General features: G+C 38.6%; 1 protein-coding gene across 5 annotated transcripts in view; it reads right to left on the bottom strand.

The window, feature by feature from the left end:
- Window positions 1-1,241: 1,241 nt before the first annotated feature.
- Window positions 1,242-24,563, bottom strand: part of LOC127809551 (protein SIEVE ELEMENT OCCLUSION B-like) — a 31,400-nt gene continuing 8,078 nt past the window's right edge. The window contains exons 10-12 of one of the 5 annotated variants that reach the window (XR_008025135.1): window positions 23,652-23,730; window positions 1,752-6,884; window positions 1,242-1,475 (exon numbers count right to left, since the gene is read on the bottom strand). The gene's annotated coding sequence lies outside the window, so the exon portion shown is untranslated. Of the gene's footprint in view, window positions 1,476-1,751; window positions 6,903-23,651; window positions 23,731-24,563 lie in introns of all 5 variants that reach the window. The other 4 variants (XR_008025133.1, XR_008025137.1, XR_008025134.1 and 1 more) reach the window with 4 other exon arrangements.

Raw genomic sequence — 24,563 nt, forward strand, 5'->3', positions numbered from 1 at the left:
ATATATATTATGCATATATTTATAACTAATTTGACCATTAATGGTTATATCAAAGAAACTATAAGTTGCGCAGGTCTCAATACTAAATCCAACCATCAAACTTTTATTTAAGGCTAAGGTGCGTGATCTATCAAGCTGCTATTGAGCCATCAAGAAAGCCTATGCTATTAACATAGTTGCTGGTGCTTATGCTAAAACAACATAGAGCAAATCCTTTCACAACAAGCTATATTCTCTTGAGCCAATGCTTGAAGTGAGCGTTCTTCATATTTATCCTTCTTCACTTCAAAGCAACTATCTCGTGAGATTACATGTATATATTTCTAGACCAAGTAGGATTAAGAGAGTTGAGTGATTTATTCATTCATTCTTTCGAACTCCCTTTTGTTCAAGGGAATAGTGATATCATTGTATCATCTTATATTTTTTCTTGAGAAATCTTTACACATGCTCTGTGTAAACTTGTAAAGGTTATGCCTGCACCTTGAAAGGCAATGTATTGGTTGTGGTTAAGCCTCTTATGAAAAAGCCTCATGTAATGGTGGTTACTACTTAGCTTGTGAAAAACGAAAGTTCTTACTTAGCCTGTTAAAAGTAGAAGTCACTGTTCAGCATGTAAAAGCGGGGGTTTTTACTTAGCCCGTTAAAAATGAAGATTATAGTTGAACCTGTAAAAATTATTATTCTTAGTGGATGTTTTCAAAATTCTTAACGAGGAGTTAAGGTAATAGATTAAGTAGTTAGTTGAACCATTCTAAATTCATTGTGTTTATGGTGCTTATTTTTGTAGTTTCTGTTTTAATTGCATTATTCTTATTTCTCATAAAAATGTTTTTCATGTATCAGCTCATCTCACTACATTTCTTTTGAACTATTATTCCAATGATATCTTGGTTGGAATTATCTTAAAAATTACATTCTCTTACATCTAAAAGAAATGAAGTGCAATGACTCACACCTAAAAGGGAGTGAATTGAGTTTATAAAAAATTATAAAAAAAACTTAATTCTTTTAATGTAAAATAAACAACTATTGTGATTTAAATAGAATGATCTATATGAACAGCAAAAGAAATGAAATAGAAAGTGAAACTGTGAGACCCCTACATGGATACCCCAACTAAGCCGAAGAATCCGAATGAGAGCCTCACGAGGGATAAAGAAAACAGAATAGAAATCACCATAACCTGCCATGCATGCTCAACTAGGATTATCCATACTCATGCATAAAAAACAGATGCAGAAGCATAACTCACATCCTAGGCATGCATATAAAAAATAAGCGGTTATTGGGTTACATAGTGTATATACATATACACATACAAAAAAACCATGCCAAGCACTCAAGTGCTAAACATCCATGGCATAACATCACAAGAAACACACCAACTAGGATCTACTAGGACTGCCTTGTACACCACCTATCGGGATAACTCAAGATGCTAGCCTCGCCCCCATACTTAGCTTTACGTTTATCTGGAATGAAGAGAAGCAAGAGTGAGTCACAAGACTCAGCAAACATATAAGGAAGGAAAGGCTGGTAAGAGTATGAATAAACCACACCCAAGTGCAAAACTCATGCAAAGCATGACAATCAATCATCCATCCCATGTCCATGAATCACGTGACAAATATATATATATATATATATTAAAAACGCTGCATAATAAAATATGCACATACTGGTCCTTGGAACCCACATAAGACACATGACACCCAAGTCCCTATCACTACCCTGAAAGACAGTTGTACCTGAATCTCGAGTCGAAGCTCACTCGGGTAGGAGCGACCAACAGCTGTCTTTGTAACTGGAACCGAAGCTCGCTCAGCACGCTAAAACGTCTGACAAACATCCACACACCTACACGGTGCCAGTAACCATGCAATGCACAAATATAATGCAGTGGCATATGAGCATAAACAATAATACATAGCCCCCATAAGCCATGCATCAAGCCTTGCTCGCCCATATAGGAAATCACATATGATGTCGTGCTCATGTCTAAATATGATGCAGAGGCATAATGAGCATAAACGATGATACATAGCTCCCATAAGCCATGTGTCAAGCCTTGCTCGCCCCAATAGGAAGACACATATAATGCATTATGCCCATGGTCAAGAACACAAGTCTCATGGGAACCCCCAAATATATATCTCTCAGTCATGCATGCTTTTAAATGAATAACACAATGAGATGACCTCAATAAAGAACCCGATAACCAACCCCATAACAATGCCTAGGCTGGGAACCACCCCACTAAGCCTAGTTTCATTCCACAAGGAGAGAAGAGCGCGAACAAACCATCTTGAACCACGACGATGACTCAATACTCACAACTATACTGGCCAATATTTAAGCTTAACCTCGAAAAGTCAATTTACAATATCAAACCATTTGTAGAATAAAGGTGACCATTCTCTCCATGCCTTTGTCATAACACCATTTATTTTACTCGTAGGCCCTGGACAGTATACCCACTGTAAGCCTCTTTCCAGTTCATGTTTATGTTAGCCTAGCTGATGTGAATGGTAAAGATGCAAAGGTAAGGGTTGTCTAAGAGCATATAAGTCTTGGGCCAATTACTCATTTAAGGACTAAACAATTTCGAAAGGAACTTGAGTTATTTATTGGGAAGACTCCAGCCCATTTGGAAGAGTTATAATTCAAAGTGAAGGAGTTAAAGCCCAAACTAATCACATTACTTGTTTGCTTGGAAGCCTAAGACTAGAATGCAACATAGGCACTCCATGATCAAAACCAAGCAATCAGCCCATTTGTCAGGCCTAAATCTTTCCAACAAGCTCAAGTCTCATAACTGATATCAAGCATGATGTCACCCTTCATTGTTTGAGAGTGTTTTGTCTTTTATGTATTATTGTGTTTTATCATCATGATTCTTTCCTTTGTCAAAAGTGGCATGATGATGTTTTTCTTTATGCTTTTAGTTTGTCTTTTATCATCATTAGCCCCCTTTTTGTCAAAAGAGGCAATCATGATTCCCTTTGTCAAAAATGGCATGATGATATTTTACATTATGCTTTTGGTTTGTCTATTATCATCCTTGGCCCTCTTTTGTCAAAAGATGCAATGATGTTTATTTTTAATTATTAAGTTTGTCTTTAAGACTAGTATTTATATGTGTGATCTTGTAATGTTTTAGCATGAACATTTTTATGAAAAAAGTGCAGAGAGTTTTTTAATCATAATTCTCATCTAAGCAATTCATTTGTTTAGTGAAAAATTTACTTGATTCTTATCACTCTTCCTTCTTCCATCTTAGAGTGTGGTGAATCAAAGTTAGTATTTTCTTGTTTGTGGCGAACTTTCTTATCAAACGAGGGGTGCTAGTATTTTTTTTTGTATTTCGGGCACATCATATTGGTATCAGAGCCTAGGTTCTAATCATGGCTGAAGAAGATGCACCAAGAGGGCTTTCATTGGAACAAGCTCAAATCCTGGGTCTCCAACGAAGACAAGAAGAGATGATGAAGCAACTTACTCGTTTGACTTAAGCATTTGAGAGGATGGGAGTTCAACCTCCTCCACAACAGCAACACGTTCCTCGAGCACCAAGAAGGGTCATCCATGAAGATGAGGGCGAAGGAGATGAAACTGGAGATGAAGACAGCATGGTTGAACAACCATGGCAAAGGGGGCAACAAAGAGATCCAGGAAACAACATCAAGATGAAGAATTCTAGGTAGGTTGTTGTGTCGTTTTCAATTGGAAAAACATGCAAATTAAGATGAGTTGTTATGTGATGTGATTCCAATAAATGCGAGTCATTTGCTTTTGGGAAGACCGTGGCAGTATGATAGGAGGGTTGTGCATAATGGGTTCAAAAACACTTATTCTTTTGTCAAGGACAGGAAAAACATAACCTTAGCACCTCTTAGTCCACAACAAGTGCAGCGAGATCAACTCTTGATGGAGAAGGAAGAGATAGAATGAGCTTTGTCCATTCACAACTTGGTTTTAATGCTAATAGTAAAGGAAGCAACGCCAAACAAGGAAACTTCTTTCCCACCACAAATTGAGAAGCTTTTTGAAGAGTTTGTTGATGTGTTTCCAGAAGAGATACCAAAGGGGCTGCCACCAATTAGAGGAATTGAACACCAAATCAATCTCATGCTAGGAGCTACTTTACTAAATAGACCAGCCTATAGAAGCAATCCAGATGAAGCCAAGGAGTTGCATCGATAAGTAATTGAGTTCTTAGAGAATGGATACGTAAGGGAGTCAATGAGTCATTGTTCTGTATTAGCTTTGCTAGTGCTACAAAATGATGGGACTATGAGAATGTGTGTGGATAGTTGGGCAATAAACAAGATAACGATGAAGTATCGCTACCCAATCCCTAGGTTGGATGATATGCTTGATGAGTTGTATGGCTCTAAATTGTTCTCAAAGATAGATCTCAAAAGTGGCTACCATCATATTCGAATGAAAGGGGGAGGATAAATGGAAGACTGCATTCAAAACAAAGCACATGTTGTACGAATGGCTTGTCTAATGCACCTAGCACCTTCATGCGATTGATGAATCATGTACTTCGTAAGTTCATTGGTAATTTGTTGTGGTTTATTTTGATGATATTTTGATTTATAATAGAACTCTTGAGAAGCATTTGGGGCACCTTAGGAAAGTCTTTGAAGTGTTACGACAGAAGAAGCTATTTGGCAAATTAAAGAAGTGTTAATTCTGTCAAAACCGAATAATCTCTCTTAGTTACATGGTTTCACAACATGGGGTTGAACTTGATTAGGAGAAAGTAAGAGCAATTAAGGAGTGGCCCGTACCTGCTAGTGTTTTAGATGTAAGGAGTTTCCATGGGCTAGCATCTTTTTATAAGAGGTTTGCGAAGAATTTCAACACTATTTTTGTACATCAAGAAAGGTGGTGAATTTAGATGGAATGAGGCTGCCCAAAGAAGTTTGGAGCTGATCAATGAGAAATTATGCTCCGCTCTTATTTTAGCTCTCCCTGATTTTTCGAAGACTTTTGAAGTGGAGTGTGATGCTTCGGAGTTGGAATTAGGGTTGTCCTTATGCAAGATAGGTGTCCCATAGCTTATTTTAGTGAAAAGTTAAGTGGAGGAAGTTTGAATTATTCTATATATGTCAAGGAGTTCTACGCATTGATTAGAGCTTTGGAGACTTGGCAACATTACTTACTACCCAAAGAGTTTGTCATTCACACGAACCATGAATCTTTGAATCACTTAAAAAAGGCAAAACAAGCTGAGCCGAAGGCATGCCAAATGGGTGGAGTTCTTAGAAGTTTTTCCCTACGTCAAGTACAAAAAGGGAAATTCAAATGTAGTAGCAGATGCATTATCACAGAGGTATGCTCTAATCACCATGATGAATGCTAAACTACTAAGGTTTGAATTGATTAAAAATTAGTATGTGGATGATCCAACCTTTGCTTCTATTTACTTAACTTGTGAGAAATGGGCTATTAATGGTTACTACAGGCATGAAAGGTACTTGTTTAGATCTAAGAGACTTTGTATTCCTAATGGGTCTATAAGGGAACTCTTGGTGAGGGAAGCACATGGGGGAGGTTTAGCTGGTCATTTTGGTGAGAAGAAGACTTTGGAGCTGGTTAAAGAACTCTGCTTTGGCTGATCCCATACTAATTGCATCATATATCACACTTTGGACATACCTTAGACTATTGTCTGACTTCGACATTGGAGGGCCTACATGGGGGAGTCTCTCGCGTACCTTTCTAACTTCTATTTGTGACCGCAGGCTAAGTCCCAACCTAGCTTACCTAAAAGATAAGAAGCCTTGCCTCCCAAAGACCCATCGAGGTACCCTTTCTCTTGATTCCCAAGAGGCCTATCCGAGCAACTCATCCAGAAGCCCTTAAGGACCTATTCGAGTTCCTGCTTCTTTAGGTTCCAGCTTTGACCCATTCCACATCTGTTAGGCCTCGCTCATGGCATCTCAGACCCTTTGTCGTGGTGAAGAACTCTGTTTTGGCTGATCTCAAGATAAATAAATTTAATTGTTGTAGTTAGGTAACAACAATTTGGCGCCGTCTATAGAAATCGAGAAAAAATCCATCCCTTAATTGCCACCATAAGGGTCAGTTGAGTGAAGATGCACTCCCCCTTCATCCTATAGTACCTCCAAATGAGCCATACTTTGAATCCTCCATAAAGGCACTAGGGAGCTTTTTGTGAGGCTTTTCTTCTACTATTATGAACCTTCCAAGGTTTTTCTCTAGCTATTATGCTGGCCCTTGAAAGAAGAATGCACCTCCCCACCCTGTATCTCTACTAGGCATCCATGTTGTTCATCAAACCAGAGATTTAGGCTAGGCAAGTGGGAAGTGAGGAGGACGGTCCCCCTGTTGATAAAGGCTAAGTTCAAAAGCGCATCAATTCCCGAACTTGTATTTGATGGCTAGGGATCATTCTCCCTAGCAATGCCGGTGCCCACGAAAGAGTGTTATTATGAAGAATGAAGATTGTGGAAGTCTTTTTCGCGAGAGAAAGACCTCCTGGGATGTAACCCCCCGTTTTTTCCAAGAGTGCGTTAACTCGAGATTTTGGAAAAAAAAAATTTTCTTAACATAAATTTAACCACGACAATCTCGATCTACTATCTCAACATATTAATTTAAAAGAATAAGCTAAAACTAGTAATATCATCACATCAGTGGAAGCAGAATCGAAACCTCGATAATACAAAAACAATAATTTCTTTATTCATAATATAGAATTCATACCATCGATGTTCAACATGACATCACCAAAATAATACGCCAACGGCTGAATATTTCGTACATACTAAAAAACTACAAAAGATCTATTGTCACTATCAGCTACATCTCGATAACGCCATTTCCCTTAGTGACGCTGCTTTCACCTGGAACGATTGAATATTCTAATGACAAAATTCAAATTAGATGTTAAATCATCTAAGTGAGAGTTCAAAAACATTTTCATGAATATATCCAAGACATTTTATGAATTTTTGTGAAGAAACATTTTATTTACAAATAATTGTCCATTTGCACACAAATAAATAAACAATCAAGCACAAAACAAACAAGGTAATGAAATATAAATAATTAAATAAATTTGTAACATCAAATGAAAAAGTTTGGATATGTGATAGCAGATTTAAAAAACTTTTCTCCTTTTGACTTGTGACTCTTTAATAAATGTGCAATAATACTTTGAAAACCTCAAATGTATTAGATGTTTTGTTTGAGAGCGTCTGAGAGCTTTCAGGTGTTTTAGATATGCAATGGAAGCACTTGAATGTCTCAAAAATGAGTTTTAGGGGTATTCATAAAAATTTTAGAAAATACTATTCAAAACAGTCAAATTTACTATTCACAACGGTTGAATTATTGTTCACAGCGGTTGGAATACTGTAACGTACTGTAGCACACTGTAGAGTATTGTAGCAACAGTAAAAAAAATTGATTTTTGGTTCAAATTTTGAAAAAAAAAAAATATTTGTATGAATTTTTACTTATTTGAAAAATAATTTTAATGGAAAATACTAGTTTTGATAATACATATATTATGCCAAAATATTTTATATATTAATAAAAAATAATTAGGTACAAAATATCATTTTTTTTTAATCATCAAAACTTAATTGAAAATTAATAAAGCAAGTTGGCTCAATAAATGATCCCATGATATAAAAGATACAGGATAACATATATATGTTTGTATCCTTTAATTTACAACATTTCAGGAAAAGACTAAGAATCAGACTAGAGAGTTAAGGGGATGGAAACTGTTAGGCTCGCGTGGCCCATTGTACATCTCTTATAATCCAAAGTTCAGAATTAGACAAATATGAATAAATAGGATTTTTTAACAGAGGAATTCTCCCAACATCACGAATTATCTAGATAGCCATTTGTTAAAGAAAACCTCTAAGAATGGAGGTAGGAAAGGATCCAAACCGCTAAAACAAAAACATCGAAACTTCTATCATCAAAGAATGACATTCTTATCTTTCATACGTTGGGCCAGAAGAGCCATGCCATGATACATCTAGTAGACGTAGGTGCTCTGCTGAACCACTAAAACAAAAATATTTACTATCCTACATAGCAGAAGTAGGTATCATGCTGAACCACTTCAACAAAATCATATCATAGCAAAAGTAGGCATCCCGCCAAACCACTTTGACAAAACTTTATTATAGTGAAAATAGGCATCTCGCCGAACCGCTTCGACAAAACCTCATCATAGTAGAAGTAGGCATTTCGCTGAACTGCTTCGATAAAACCTTATCATTTTGGAAGTAGACATCTTGTCGAATCGCTTCGAAAAAACTTTATCATAGCGAAAATATTGATATTCTGATCACGGATTAAATGGCCTAGGAAAATTTTCACCGAATTGCGTCACCAAAATAGAGTGCCCATTGGCACACTCTGTGCCATGAAGGCCTTTTCCTTTCCACCCAAAACAAATAAAAAAGATAAGGGTCAAGGTGAGCACCCCTAGAGTCTGACTCCCCTTCAATCCCTTCCTCCTCTCTGGCCGCCTTTGAGTCCCCAGTAATATCCACTTCTTCGTCATCTCCCTTATCTCTCTCTTCTCCTTCCCTCTCATTATTATTATTATTATCTGACAAAGAAGAAAAGGGGGACACGACCGTCTGAGTTTGAACGACCCACGCCATCGCGACCTTCAATAACTATCCATTATATCTCAATAAAACATGTATCATCTATTAAATCTGATAAAACTATTGAGTCTACTTCGACTAGTTTATTGATATCATCTTAGTGATCCTTCACCAATGAATCTACTTCCACCCAATCGCACCTTATGCTTCTCAAACTCTCGGTGCACCAATATTGTGACCACCTCCAGTGTCTCGTAGAAGGTGTGACTACTATCCACCTAGTCTCAAAATCATCTATCTTTTGAGGTTCATCCCTAAACAATCTAATCCTAAAATACATCATTTGAAAGGACACAAATTCTTTCTCCCCTCTTATAGTGCAAGCGCGATAAAAGATGCACAATAAGAACGTCATGGGTTCCACCCTCCGCTTCTTACAAAAAATAAAAAATCTCGCCAGCACAATCCAGCCATTCAAATGCAACTGGGCCGACAGTAATATTTTCTCCCTTAAAAATTGCATCCCGAATGGGTGCAAGGGAATCCTAAGTGTAACACCTCACTTTTTTTATATATATATAATGAAACTAAATACAAACTAATATCCCACAAGGGCGTTATGGAAATCTTTACCAACGGAAGCGAATGATCGAACATGATAGCTAACTAAAGCTAGATAAAAAGGATTTCTAATAATAAAACCTCTAATATGAGTACAATGTAATGCGTGACTTCCAAAAATCATCAAATATCTTTTACCACGATCACATTATATAGCAATCACAACTTAGAACTTTAACAGCATAATAAGTAACTCCAAGCCTTACGTAACCCCTGTTTATACAACTACAATACACCACTCTCAAAACAAACCCAAAGATTACATAAAATCCATAGTACATGAGTAATAGAAAGTTAAACTAAACTTCAGCCTCCTCGTAACCCTTTTCTCTTGCTTATCTCTGGGTACCTGACACGTTGAGATACCTAGGACATTGAATATTCCAGGAGTATGAAACACCCGAATTAGATTATTACATCTAAGTAAGGGGTACATGGAAAGAAATTATGCATGCAAGAGCAATATGCAGTTTTTCCAGGAGACATGCAGAAATAAGAACGAAATCTTCCAAGATCACGGCTCATCGCAAGAGCACGAGAAGTCTAGGCTCACTGCAAGAGTACGAGATCTCCTGTGATGTCCCAACAACTAGCCACAAATACAAATACCGACATGCATATAAAATAGGCAAAATTTGCTCAAAAGTAATAAAACATGAGATGTAACCTCTCGGCCCCCTTACATAAGCACGAGGTGTCCTCCTTACTTGCCATGTATGAACCCCTCAGCCCCCTTACACAAGCTCGAGATAGCCCCCTTACACAGGCTTCCTTGGTAGTTCACACACGATAAGCCACCAACTAGCCACAGTCACCAAAACAACATGATGTATGACAAACCAGAAGGAATATGATATGCAAGCCACGCACGAAAGTTGTCCTGGTCAAACTCGATGCAACAAAATAGAAATGATATGCTTGAAACAAATGAAACATAAGACATAAGCAACCAACCATTCACAAATGAAACAAAGGGTGATCAAGAGGAAGCAAGAAGCATGCATAAACCACTCACCTTCGGGTTCACCAGAAAGTATCGTTTACATGCAAACTGAGGTTGTTTATTGCCAAAACATAAGTTTTCGTAAGGTAAATGCCAAATATTTTTATACAGAGTTGTACGGTATTAAAATGAGAGTATGTCATAAAAATTTCATGAAAAAATAAGGCTACACAAGCCCTCACGCGCCCCGGGAAGTGGCCCCATGAGCCGCCCCTTATTTTCAAACAGTTTTAGAATTTTCCACTCTTTCGGCCATAACTCGACCGTTTTAACTTCGATTCGACCCCCATTTTTTTTCTATAGCTCCCTTTTTCAATGCTCTACAAGATTATAATAAAAAAACCAGATTTACCCCGCTAATTTCTAACTGTTTTGGCCCAAATTCCAACGAGGTGTGATTTCCTGTCGAACCTTTGTATCTCCTTTATTCTTCCACCAAATTCACTCTCGTTTTTTTGCAGAACCTCCCATTCTCTTTTAAGAACAGAACCTCGCTTAGAAGTCTCCCAAAATAACCTCCCTACTCCCCCTTTGGACATGGCCGAATTCTCCGCCCCTAGCCTATTTTATAGAAGTGTTCAACAAATCACATTTCACCACATGTCACCTTTAATTATAACTCATCATTACTCTTCTACTCATTTGCTATGTGTCACCACAAGATTTGGTCACTTGGCCTTGAGATTTGAGCCTCATATTTATTTCTACATGTGTCCTAATCCCATGGTGCCAAGTGGTCTCAAGATCATCATTACTTAGATTTGAAGATTTAGCTTCATCATGCTTACGCCACTTAGATCAATAGGATGGTGACACGTGTCCTTGAGATTTGCACCCTAGTCATGACTTTTCTCCCCTTGTAACAAGTGGCCCTAGAGATTTGAGCCTAGTCATGACTTATCAACCCTCTCGACGAGTAGATTCATGCCACGTGTCATTGGAGATTTGAGCCACCATCATTGCTTTTATCTTATGGCGCCATGTATCCCATACAATCATGAGGTCTCATTATTACCTTCCATGTATGGCCAATAAAAGCTTGCCACATGTCCAACCTTGGACGCTAAGTAACCTTAGAGGCTAAACAAAGACTTGGAGAAGACTTGAGCTTGGACTTCAAAACAATCCAAAACTACATTTGATTGAAGTTTGATATCCAAATATATTTTGAAGTTCATATCTTTTACACTAATTCCTAAGACTTTTGGTCAATTGTACTTTTACCCAAACTTCAATAATTACGACTTTGCCCCTGACTCAAAAAATAATCTTTTGTCTCAGGCTTCAATAATCCCTTAAAATGACATATTTCCTCAAATATCGAAACCCTATAGTCTCAAGCATTACAACCTATTTGATTTTGAAAGAAAATCTCGGGTATTACATTCTCCCCCCCCCCTTAAAAGAAAATTTTGTCCTCGAAATTCCATCTTATTCCTCAAAACTCACATTAGGGTGGATAGCGTACCTAGTTTGGTGTGCCCCATCCAGTATAGTTTGCCTCAACTCTTGGCCTTAGGCACATGAATTCCATCTAATACCCACAGTCAGGGTTTTTGACCCATTCCCAACTATCAACACATGACCAACCTTCAAGTCTACTAGAATAGCTTGTCAGGTCTGTTCATCATATGAGAGTGAATCACTAGGCTAGAGACGTAAATAGATATTCCATTAGGAATCACATTCAATGCCACAGGCTAAAAGCCTCTACCAGTCCCCACTCTTGGATTAACAAAACAAGCTCATTCCCGCATCAGCCACCACATTCATCCAGAACAGCCTATTAGAGCAAGCTCGTTAGCCACCATGTTCACTTTCCCGAGATGGTATTGGATCCCACAACCCTTCGAAAACTCTATCCGTTGTTACTACCCACATTCCAACCCTTATAAAGAACAAATACCCCAAGCAATCATGAAAACCTCAAACTTTCATATAGCGTTGCCAAAGCACGCCCACTACTGCATCAGCATTCACGTCAACAACGACAGAGTTCAGGATAATCAAATCAGAGTCAATTGCTCACAATTTTCAAGGTGTACAACAATCTGCATACCAAATCGAAGGTCAGGTCGGTAACTAGAATAAAATTCCCCTTCCCCAAGGCCAAGTATGGGAACCACAATCTCATTGCTTGTTATTATGGGAAAACACATTTCCTAAGCAAGCTCATAACACATCACATGCCTACATGAAGAAAAACATACCACCCATAGTTACGACCTACCCCGATCCACGTATGCAGTTACCATTCCATCATCCATTTCTCGAACCTTCGAATTCCCAAGCCCACTCAGCACACGATGCAGTAGTCACACTTCTAGTACTGACACTTTCTCAAACTCGAATTCTCTCGAGAAGAACAAGTCAAATATCGGTCCATAAATACAATCACAAACTAATCTAAGTATGATTTGAACACCTGAATCATTAACTCATAAGGGTTATAAGTGCGTTAATCCCAAATGTCATCACTAGATACTCATAATAATCCATAACATGATCTAGAGCAACCTTGCCACACCTTATTTCTTAATCCTTAATTACATTCCTTAAACCCACAAATCATACTCAAAATTATAATTAACACTCATTAATTTATAACTACCTAACTTACTACTTGGCATCCCCTCTTTTGCCAAATTATAGGTTAATACATTTATCATCATTCCTTAAGTAATGTGAATGCATTGATCGGGAATCGACTAACACTCGCATAACTACATTAAGGAGGATTCAAGGTACCTTGCACGACCGTCGGGTTGTCCTTGGCATCTTTTCCCGTCAACTAGAACACACGACCCTACTGCGGCTCTCGGTCTCCTTGGTTCATCCTGAATTGATTGACTTCCCTCCTTTGCAGGCAATCCCTTGAGAAATGGTCAGTTCGTTGGCACCTGAAGCACTTGGGTCCTTTTGGACAGTCTCATGCAACGTGGTCACTCATCCCATAAGTGTAACATCCTTGGGATCTTTCTTCACATGGTTTTCCATGGTGAAATTTTTTACATTTGCGGCAGTTCCTATTGTGTTTGAAATTCTCTTCGAATCCCAAGATCATGTCTTTTCCCAAGTTTTCTATCATCAGCTTCCCAAAATTCTGTCCTCAGGGCGTTCATTCGATGGAGGTTGCTTTCCACAGTCAAGACTTGTGACACCACCTCTGCGTGAGTACATGCCCCTAGAGAGCTTAGTGCTAACCGGATCTCCAATTTCAATCCCCCAATGATCTTTTGTGCCTTGACTTCCTCGTACAAGTTGTAATTGGCATGTGCTTGATTAGTCGAGTAAAATTATTCTCATGCTAGGCCACAGTCATTTTCCCAATCTACTTTAGGTTCATAAACTCCCAGCCCTTTTCCAATTTCTTGCATAAGGGAAAATATTTGGTGTTAAAGGGTTCTTTAAATTGTGCCCATGAAATATTTGGCGTACCTTGTCCCTCGGGATCCAACAAAATCCTTTGCATAGTTCTCTACCAATGGTCTGCCTCATCCTGAAGCATAAAAGTGGCATAGGTAATCTTTTCCTCCTCTCTACACCTAATAAAATTAAATATCTTTTCGATCTACTCCAACCAATACTCACTTTCACTTGAGTCGGCTCCCGCTTTTCCTCAAAAGATAGGTAGATTCAACCGCTGGAACCTATCAATAGCATCAGGAGCTTGAGGGGTAACTGGATCCATTAGCTGCACCCCTTGCATATAAGTTACCATGTTTTCCATGACTCGCTCTATTCGATGTATGCAAGTTCCATCTCCCATACGTTTCCTTGGGATGGGTCTTCTTAGGGGGTCCCCGATGTTGCCTCGTGGGCGTATTGTGACTCTTCCTCCTGAGCGACACTCCCACGATGGTTTGGAGTAGCTGGTTGAAATCTTCATGATCGCCTGGTATTCACCATCTGAAATATCTAGACTTGAGATATGAGATCAATAATTAGATATTAGAAATAAGTAATCTAGGGCATTCATAATCAATCAAACTTATAAATTTCTTAACTTCCCTGACTTTTGTGAGCTCAACCAATTGTTAGCTCAATAAATCCCTAAATACCTATATCCCAGATTTGGGAATTTTGTGAACTAATTGCCTACTAAATCTTCCAACATTCCCATAAGACACAATAGCCTTCTAAATTCCAAAATTTTTGTAAAACAATTAAACAATAAAATAGTTTCCCAAGTGTTTATTATCCTCCAAAATCCTCAAAACATTTGCAAAACATTTGTTAATTCTAACAATCTGTATATCATTATATTCTCAAAAATCCAATCAGTCCCTAAATTCTTGTCTAGAGGTTTCCTCTTCTTGGATACTTACAAATCACGCTTCTCCCAAACGATTACTACCCAGGGTCTGCCAAAATTCAAAATTCATCAAACTCCTATAGCATATTTGTTAACGACCCATGTATCACAAAATTCAAGTTTCCAAAAATCTCACGAGGCACTCAAGATTTTGGCTAAGGGTTTAATCTAACCAAATAATTACTTACACCAAAGCTCATTCTACTTACTCTTCGGGTGTTGTGGATAGTCCTTTAGGGTCCATAATTATTCATATATATATCCTGAAATCTAAAAGTTTGCAAAAGTTAGTAACATCAAATATATCTCTTGAATCCCAAAATTTCTATAGGAAATAATTTTTCAAAGAATTCCCCAAGATCCTCAAATTGACATAAGGTCTTAATGACCTTAATTCCATACATTCCTTTGTCTTGCAAAGCCAAAAATCATTCTTCCTTGGTTTCAGATCTATTCCTACCATAGATCAAAACATCCTCAAAGTTAGTGAACTCAAATCTAAATCAAAATCACAAAGTCACCACAACCCAAAACATCCTCAAGATTAATCATTCATACTTAAAAATCATATATTCTAGCTTTGATACCAACTGTAACGCCCAACTTTTTTTAAATATATAATGAAGCTAAATACAAACTAATATCCCACAAGGGCGTTATGAAAATCCTTACCAACAGAAGCGAATAATCGAACCTGATAACTAGTTAAAGCTAGATAAAAATGATTTATAATAATAAAACCTCTAATATGAGCAAACCGTAATGTGTGACTTCCAAAAATCATCAAATATCTCTTACCACGATCTATGTTGCATGGAAACACCTCATAGGAGCCGTTTCCTCATTTTCGAAACGTTTTCTATTCCCGTTTCGGACCCTATTTATGCCTATTTTTCTAAACGAATGTTCGTTTCCACGTTTTCGTTTTCTATCAGAAACGTTTCCCGTTTTCGTTTCTGTGCAACATAGACCACAATCACATTACATACCAATCACGACTTAAAACTTTAATAGTGTAATAAGTAAATCCAAGCCTTACGTAACCCCTATTTATACAACTACAATACACAACTCTAAAAACAAACCCAAAAATTACATAAGATCGATAAGACATGAGTAATAGGAAGTTAAACTAAACTTCAGCCTCCTCGTAGCCCTTTTCTCTTACTTATCTTTGGGTATCTGACACGCTGAGATACCTGGGATGTTGAATATCCCAAGAGTCTGAAGCACCCGAATTAAATTATTACATTTAAATGAGTGGTATAAGAAAAGAAACTATGCATGTAAGAGCAATATGCAGCTCTGTCAGGAGACATGCAGAAATAAGAACGAAATCTCCCAAGATCACAGCTCACCGCAAGAGCACAAGATCCACTGTGATGTCCCAACAACTAGCCACAAATATAAATACCGAGATGCATATAAAATATGCAAGATTTTCTCAAAAGCAATAAAACATGAGATGTAACCTCTCGACCCCCTTACATAGGCACGAGGTGTCATCCTTACTTGCCATGTATGAACCCCTTGGCCCCCTTACACAAGCTCGAGGTAGCCCCCTTACATAAGCCCACATGGTCATCCCCCTTACACAGGCCCATGTGGTCAGCCCTCTCACACAAGGCCCCGTGGTAGTTCACACACAACAAGCCACCAACTAGCCACAATCACCAAAACAACATGATGTATGACAAAGCAGAAGGAATATGATATGCAAGCCAAAAACCACGCATGAAAGCTATCGTGGTCAAACTCGATGCAACAAAGTAGAAATGATATGCTTGAAACAAAGAAAATATAAGACGTAAGCAACAAACAATTCACAAATAAAACAAAGGGTGATCAAGAGGAAGCAAGAAGTATGCATAAACCACTCACCATTGGGTTTACCAGAAAATATCGTTTGCATGCAAACCAAGACTGTTTACTGCTAAAACATGAGTTTTCATAAGATAAATGTCAAATATTTTTATACAGAGTTGTAGGGCATTAAAAGGGAAGTATGTCATAAAAATTTCATGGAAAAATAAGGCTACACACGCCCTCACGCGCCCCGGGAAGGGGGCCCACGCGCAGCCCCTGCTGGCGCGTGAGCTTCACGCACCGCCCCTATTTTCGGACAGTTTCCGATTTTCCCACTCTTTCAGCCATAACTCAACCGTTTTAACTCCGATTCGACTCTCGTTTTTTCCTATAGCTCCCTTTTTCAATGCTCTACAAGATTATAACCAAAAAAAAAAAAAAAATCAGACTTACCTCGCTAATTTCTGACTGTTTTGGCCCGAATTCCAACGATGTGCGATTTCCCGTCGAACCTTCGTATCTCCTTCGTTCCTCCACCAAATTCACTCCCGTTTTTTTCAAAACCTCCCCCTCTCTTTTAAGAACAGAACCTCACCTACAAATCTCTCAAAATAACCTCCATTCTCCCCCTTTGGACATGGTTGAATTCTCCCCCCTCCCCATAGCTTATTTATAGAAGTGCTCAACAAATCACATTTTGCCACGTGTCACCTTTAATTATAACTTATCATTACTCTTCTACCCCTTTGTCATGTATCACCACAAGATTTGGCCACTTGGCCTTGAGATTTGAGGCTCATAATTATTTTTACATGTGTACCAATCTCACGGTGCCAAGTGTCTCAAGATCATCGTTACTTAGATTTGGAGATTTGGCTTCATCATGCTTACGCCACTATGCTCAATAGGATGGTGACAATTGTTCTTGAGATTTGCATCCTAATTATGACTTTTCTCCCCTTGTGACAAGTGGCACTAGAGATTTGGGTCTAATTATAACTTATCAAAACTCTCGACGAGTAGATTCATGCCATGTGTCATTGAGATTTGAGCCACCATCATTGCTTTTATCTTATGATGCCATGTGTGCCATATAATCATGAGGCCTCATTATTACCTTTAATGTGTGGCTAATAAGAGCTTGCCACATGTCCCAACCTTGGAGGCTAAGTAATCTTATAGGCTGAGCAAAAACATGGAAAAGACTTGAGCTTGGATTTCAAAACAATCGAAAACTACATTTGATTGAAGTTTGATATGCAAAGATATTTTGAAATTCATATCTTTTACACTAATTTCTAAGACTTTTGGTCAATTGTACTTTTACCCAAACTTCAATAATTACAACTTTACCCCTGACTCAGAAAATAATCTTTTGTCTCAGGCTTCAATAATCCCTTGAAATGACATATTTCCTCAAGTATCGAAACCCTATAGTCTCAGGCATTACATCCTATTTGATTCTAAAAGAAAATCTCGGGTATTACACTAAGTCCTACTTGCAAGCTATCTAAATGTATCGCTACATCTCCTCCTCTAACAGTAGCAATATGTTCTGTTTTCATAAGACCTTTTGGTTCCATGACTCGGGGATATAGAGTTTGCCTTTTACAATCGAGGGTCTCATCTGTGGAGAGATAATAATATCAGAAGGAGGTTGTTTGAAATCCATTTTACCTCTAAGAATTAAATTTTTCAGCAAAGTGAGTCTTCTGAAAAAGTAAAAAACTCCAGGGGCTAAGCAAAGGTCTTCAGGACGGTAAGAAGTCTTCGAGAGCTCCAAATGACTCAAGCTTTTCGAGGTAAATGTGTGGCCCATTCGGGACTACCTCTATTTATAATCGTAGCCTTCGGTAGGCCAAGCGTCAAGAGTCGCCCAGAGACTCTTCCCCAATGAGCCACATCAGGCACCCACTTCTGTGGAGTATATTATTTCCCGAAGAGTCTTTGAGATGGAAGCCTCTCGAACCCCCGATGGGTCCCCCGAGATCGGCCTAACATGCATCATTTTTTCTCAAGTCCAAGGACACCCTTCAAAAATCTCCTGGACCCAAGCCATCCGATGGCCCGAAGCCTTCTTTGGAACCACCCATAGATAGCCATCGAGTGCCTCTCCCCGAAGACTTCTCCAGGCCCTTTAACCTCCCTAAGGCCCTATCTAGAAGAGTCTTCCAACTCGACCGTGAGTCTCACAATCTCTTCAAAGGCAAATGATCTTTTTTCCAAATCTCTTAGACTTGATCCTTTTGGAAGATCTCTCAGACCAATAACTCATATAGGAACATAAATACCCTTTCAGGATACGAAATAAAGACATACACTTGTATCATACATCATACTTTGGACATACCTTGCACTATTGTTTGACTTTGGCATCAGAGGGCCCGCGTTAGAGAGTCTCATACGTGCCTTTCTGACTTCTATTTGTGATTGCATGCTAAGTTTCAGCTTAGCTCACTTGAAAGACTGGAAGCCTTGCCTCCCAAAGACCCATCAAGGTCCCCTTTCTCTTGATTCCCCAAAGGCCAAACAAATTTGGAAAGGGTCAGACCCGAAACCTGAAGAGGCAAGAACCCAAATGGGTCCTCAGGGTCTTCCAGATGAAGGATTCTGCTCTAACCCTTTATTGTGGTGAAGGACTCTGCTCTTGTTGATCCCAAGACAAATAAATTTACTTATTATAGTTAGGCAACAACAAGTATGGCTAAACTAAGCAAAAGAGGACTTCTAGAATAGTAGAGTACTGAAAAATTGGAGTTCTGTGAGTATTACGTCTTTAGTAAATAAAAACAACTCAGATTTAATAAAAGTATTTACAATACGAAATGAATACTAGACTATGTCCATTATGATCTTAGAGGCCCTGTTAAAGTTCCATTTAAAGATAGTGCCAGATATATGTTAACTTTCAACGATAATTTTTGGAAGAAATTTTGGGTATTCTTTTTGAAACAAAAGACTAATGTTTTTTCTACTTTCAAATTCTGGAAGACTATGATTGAGAAATAAACCGAAAGACAGATTAAGCATCTCTACACTGATAATGGTTTAGAATTTTATTCAAATGAATCTAATAATTTCTACAATAAATAAGGGATTTTAAAGCTTTTATAGTTCCAAATGTGCCACGACAAAATGGTGTAGCCGAGCAGATGAACAAAAACTTGATGGAAAATGACTGTTATATGCTATCTAATTCAAGTTTATCTAAGTCATTTTTGGCTAAGACTATAAACATGACATGTTTTCTAGTTAATCGATCTCCTTCATTTGCTATTGATAGAAAAAATTTTGTACTTCTACAAATTATTCTGCTTTAAAAATTTTTGGATGTCCTATTTTTGTACACAAGAAAGTACTAGTCCATCAGAACATTGTATTGTTAAAGACATACCTAGAAGAAATATCAAATCCCCTCAAATGTATGTTGAAACTGATCTTGTTACCTATACTTTGTGTTGGAAGATATCCACTACAGTAATTGTTGTGTGAATTTGGTTGGTATTCATCAGAAAAATTAATTATCCAAGATTTTGTTGGAAGAAAGATTTATGGATAATTTCAAATTTTATTTTTGTGTCAAGGTGGAGATTGTGATAATTGTAACCCAAAATTCAAATTCATCTAAGATTAGGACTTCTAATTTGACCGTGATTAAGATTTCGAATTTGACTATGATTAAGAAATCAAATTTAATTGTGATTAGAATTATCTCAAATTGAAAACTTATCTTCTTGGCTCATCTTCTGATCAAACTATAATTTCTTGTGTACATCTACAGGTGAGTGTTAAGTTTATAAATAGGTGTCCAATGCTTTGAAATTATTGTACCAATATCATCATAGTGATATTTCGTTCTTTCTGCCCGTGATTTTTCCTAATTTGGGTTCCACATTAAATTTTTGTGTTTGTTTGTGTGCTTGATAGTTTGATTGTGGTTTATTTTCGATTCAAAATCCTAACAATAACAACTTTCCTTTAGTGGAGCATCATTTTTTAATACAATGAGAAAATTTAAGAATTTATATGAAACATAAAAACCTTCTAAAATTTTGAACCCCTAGATCTTGAAACATGAAAGTTTTTTTTTAATGTAAATAAGATATATAAACAGAAAAAAGAGATAAAAGAGTCTGCAAGCCACGCGAGGGCATCCCCCAGCCCAAAAACAAAACTCAGAAAACACAAGAAAATCTACTCCTCAGCACAAGAGGATGGACACAAATCCAAACCGCAAACAAACAAAGCAACAGAAATGCATCATGTTGGATCCCTGATCACTGATGGATCCTCTAAGTCTCTTGATGATCTCGGGCCAATGCATTCTTCTTCTTCCGCTCACGTTTCCTTTGCGACTTGATTTCACATGGACATAATCAGATTCCAAGTTGTCAACCCTTGATATCGAAGTGTCTTCCTTCTCAGAGTCCCTCTCTTGACCTCTATCTTCAACAGCTATATCGATCACCCCCAATCACCCTATCTCATCTGAAACTAGCTCCTTCATTGGCAAAAGAACATCCCTATCTACCTCTAAAGGTGAATAAAATCGATTAGCCAACAAATTCCCCATATCACGCTCTAAAGCAAAATGGACTATAAAAGCACGCTCTACACTCCCCTTCATTGGCACAGAGAGAGGAACATTCTAGGAATTCCCCTGACGCTTACAATTCTGAGCCTGATCCTTAACCGATAGAGGATTTTGAACTGTTTTCTAAAGCTAATTTGGGCATCGAGACAAAGAGTGACCAAACACTCGACAATGAGAACAGACAGATGGAACCCATTGGTATTCCACAGGCAGCCGTAACAAGTTGGGCTCACCAATAGATTCATCAATACCCTTATATAAATTAATATTTCTAGAAAAATAAGAAGATACATCCATCTCAACACAAACTTGGGCAAACCCTACTCTCGACCTATCCTCACTACTAAAATCCACATGAATAGGCCTTCCAAGCACACTAGCTATTGTGGCAATGCCCTCTTCATTCCACCATTCTAACGAAATATTGAAAATCTTAACTCATAATGAAAAGGTTAAGTGGGTATCAAGAGACAAATCCATACCCAATTCCCAAATTTTTAACAATAAGGGACAATGAGCAAAATGCCATGGCCCTCCATAAAAAACTTTTAATATATTCACCTCATCACTAAAACAAAATAAATAACAATCAGAATTATTAGAGAGTACCTCAATGAGACCAAATCAATGCCATAGCCTCCTGGCGATTGATTGCACCACTGGGAATGACAAACGATCCTCAATAAAACAGCCGACCAAAGTATTACGCCAATGTTTCAGCTCTTGATCAATCACCTCTTCAGAAAATTTCACAACTGGGCCTTCAGCCAAAAAATCAAGAAGAGGATAATATCCTAGTTTTTTCAACTGACAAGTACCACGATCATCAACTAAATCAACCCATGATTTTTTATTGCCCTCCTAGACTTGAAAATCATTAACAAGATAAGAGTCCTTCGGTTTGGCCTACTTTTTATTGCCATTAGGCCCATGTGTATTGTGACCCAATCCCTCATCGAGGCTAAAAGAACGCTATTGGGCCCCACCATGGCCAACTCCACCATTCTTCTGCCTTTAACACCCACTACCATCGGACAATTGGGCCCTCGCTTCCATTAGAGCATTCATCATACCTATTTCCTCATCTCGAAAATTTCGGGATAACTCCTGCCCACCGTCGGCCGAAATATTGTCACACTTTCCAGCCGATATATCACCCTCCGAGGACTCCAACTTCTCTTAACCATCCACCTCACCCTCTCCATCTTCCCTCGAGGACTCCAAACCAGCTCCTACTAAGGGCGGAAGTCGAAACACCAATAGCCTGAACAGGGACTCGAAATAGCTCCTCAAAATCCCCATGAGCCTTATTTTGAGGTTAAAGAGCATCCTAACCAACCTCAATCCTGGCTTGCTGTAGGATTGAGCGAACAAGGCGTCCCTCATCAGAGGATAACTTCGATTGAGGATTCTCCAAAATGTAAGATATCCCATAAGCAAATGTCTCCCTTAACAAAATCTCAATAAACCTATTTGTAATCTTTCCCGCCGATAGTTGTTGCTTTAAAAAAGCAATCTCAACCATCAATCCAACCTGAGTCCCATGCCCTACTGTACCATTCCAAACCTCAGCTGATGACCTTGATCCATTATTGGAAACAACTTCAACTGGCCTACTCCACACCAGATCTACTCGATCTCACTACTGATCCACCCTCAAATCACGATGATCCTCCTCTTCCCGTTCACGAACACAATGCCCAGACCCTACTGGCCGAGAACGAGACCATATGTGGGCCTTCGAGATGACCTCTAAGATCCTGCCAAAGGGAGCCTTGTTTCGGCCACGAGATCTTACTGACAAAGGCCAGCGAGGCGGCGGCAACGTCGCTGCTGATTTCTTAGAATTCTCCATTCAGCCATCTATTTTTCTCTCTACTTAGAGAGAGGGCAAAAAAATGAAGATTGCAGGGGGAGGCAGATGATGGAGACATGGCAGCTAGATCTGGTTGCTAGAGGAAGGGACGAACGACAATGAAAGAAGGGCTCATATCCAAATCTAGTTGCAATTGTGCTCACGGTAACAGCTAGATCTAGTTGCAAGAGGAGGCAACAGGCTGTTTGGCAACGACTGAAAAGAAAAAGGAGAAGGATAATGAGAGAGGCAGCAGAGGTGAAGACCAGATCTGGATGTGGGAGGAGTAGATGGACAGCAGCAAACGGACCAGGAGAAGGCGGTTGACGATAGAAAGGCCCAGATGCATATTTGGTTGTAAACTTGCGATGTGCTCACTAAATGCCTGCGAAGGTCATCATCTCCATAATCCCTCTCTCTATTCTCCCCCTCTATGTACCAACAACGAAATGGCCAGCAGGCGCAAGAAAGAGATCTACAATGGATCTGCTACAATGGAGTAGATTTGATCATTAGCTATGGTAGCGATGTTGTGCAGCGATGCGTAGGGGCGGGCGTTGGCTAGATCTGAGGCGAGGGTGCTGCTATGGGGCAGATCTACGATGGGAAAAGCATGGAAAGATAAAATATTCTGGGTTTGGACATTTCTGGCGAGGTTTCTAGACGAAACAAGAAAGTTAAACCCCATAATTTTGAAGTAAGGTGTTGCCCCGACACTTTACTTTCTAGGGTGATGCCAACAACATTAAGCAATTCAATATTGTAATCAGCAATGTATACTATCTTGATTGTGTTTGCAATCAGCACTATATACTATCATGAGTGTGTCTTGAGCTTACCTCTTCTCCTTTTCTGTGCTTCCTCTCGAGATCTCAACCTCTTGAAGAGTATCTTCACAATTTACAACCAAATCATCATCTAAGAATAATAAAGTTAATGGATTAACAAACTGAAGCAGCCATATGGGCAGGCATCAAGCAATCTTTGCATTTCTAGAAAAAATAGGACGTATAGTAAAAGTAGCAAAAACTCCAATGCATTCAACCTTTGCTTCCCTTTAACACAAGTAGGTATCACCGTATCAGCTTGTTATGAGATTATTAGAAAAATTAGTGTCAGGCAAGTAGAAAAGTTGAATAGAAAAGATCATATCAAAAGTCCAAACAATTGAAAAATTAAAACCCTAACTAAACTCACCTTTGTGGGTCACTGGTGGATCGGTCATGGGTTGCAATCGGAGAAAGGGAAGACAAAATGGAAGGAAGGTCAAAGGCAACGGAAAACGAGAAGGGGAAATAGAAGGAAGGTCGATTGGCCAAGGGGTGAAACGGGGATGACAGTCGGTCGTCAAAGGCCAATAGCAAGAGGGAAGCCAAAACAAAAGAAACAAGGAAGGTTGAGTGGAGTGGCCAAAGGCAACGTGAGACGGGGACAATGGTCATCAATTGGCGGCTACGACGAAAAGGAAGGCAGGGGAAGGTGGAAGGTCGAAGGGACAACAATTCAATGAAGGCGAAGGCCGAATGGTTAGATTTTCAGGCTGGGTTCCCACTCTTAATTCACTGACTTCACTTCGAACTATCTCTTCTTTTTTTCTACTTTTCTTCTCTTCTTTTTCTTCTTCATTGCATGTGACAGGCTAAGAACGACATCATTTTAAAGTTCGGTTAGTTTAGTTATTTCTAATAAAAAAATCAAACCAAAATCAAAAATTCGAATTTTTCTAAAAAATTAACCGAATCAAACCAATT

This window comes from Diospyros lotus, chromosome 9 (genome assembly GCF_014633365.1).
Source record: "Diospyros lotus cultivar Yz01 chromosome 9, ASM1463336v1, whole genome shotgun sequence".
Classification (NCBI taxonomy): domain Eukaryota; kingdom Viridiplantae; phylum Streptophyta; class Magnoliopsida; order Ericales; family Ebenaceae; genus Diospyros; species Diospyros lotus.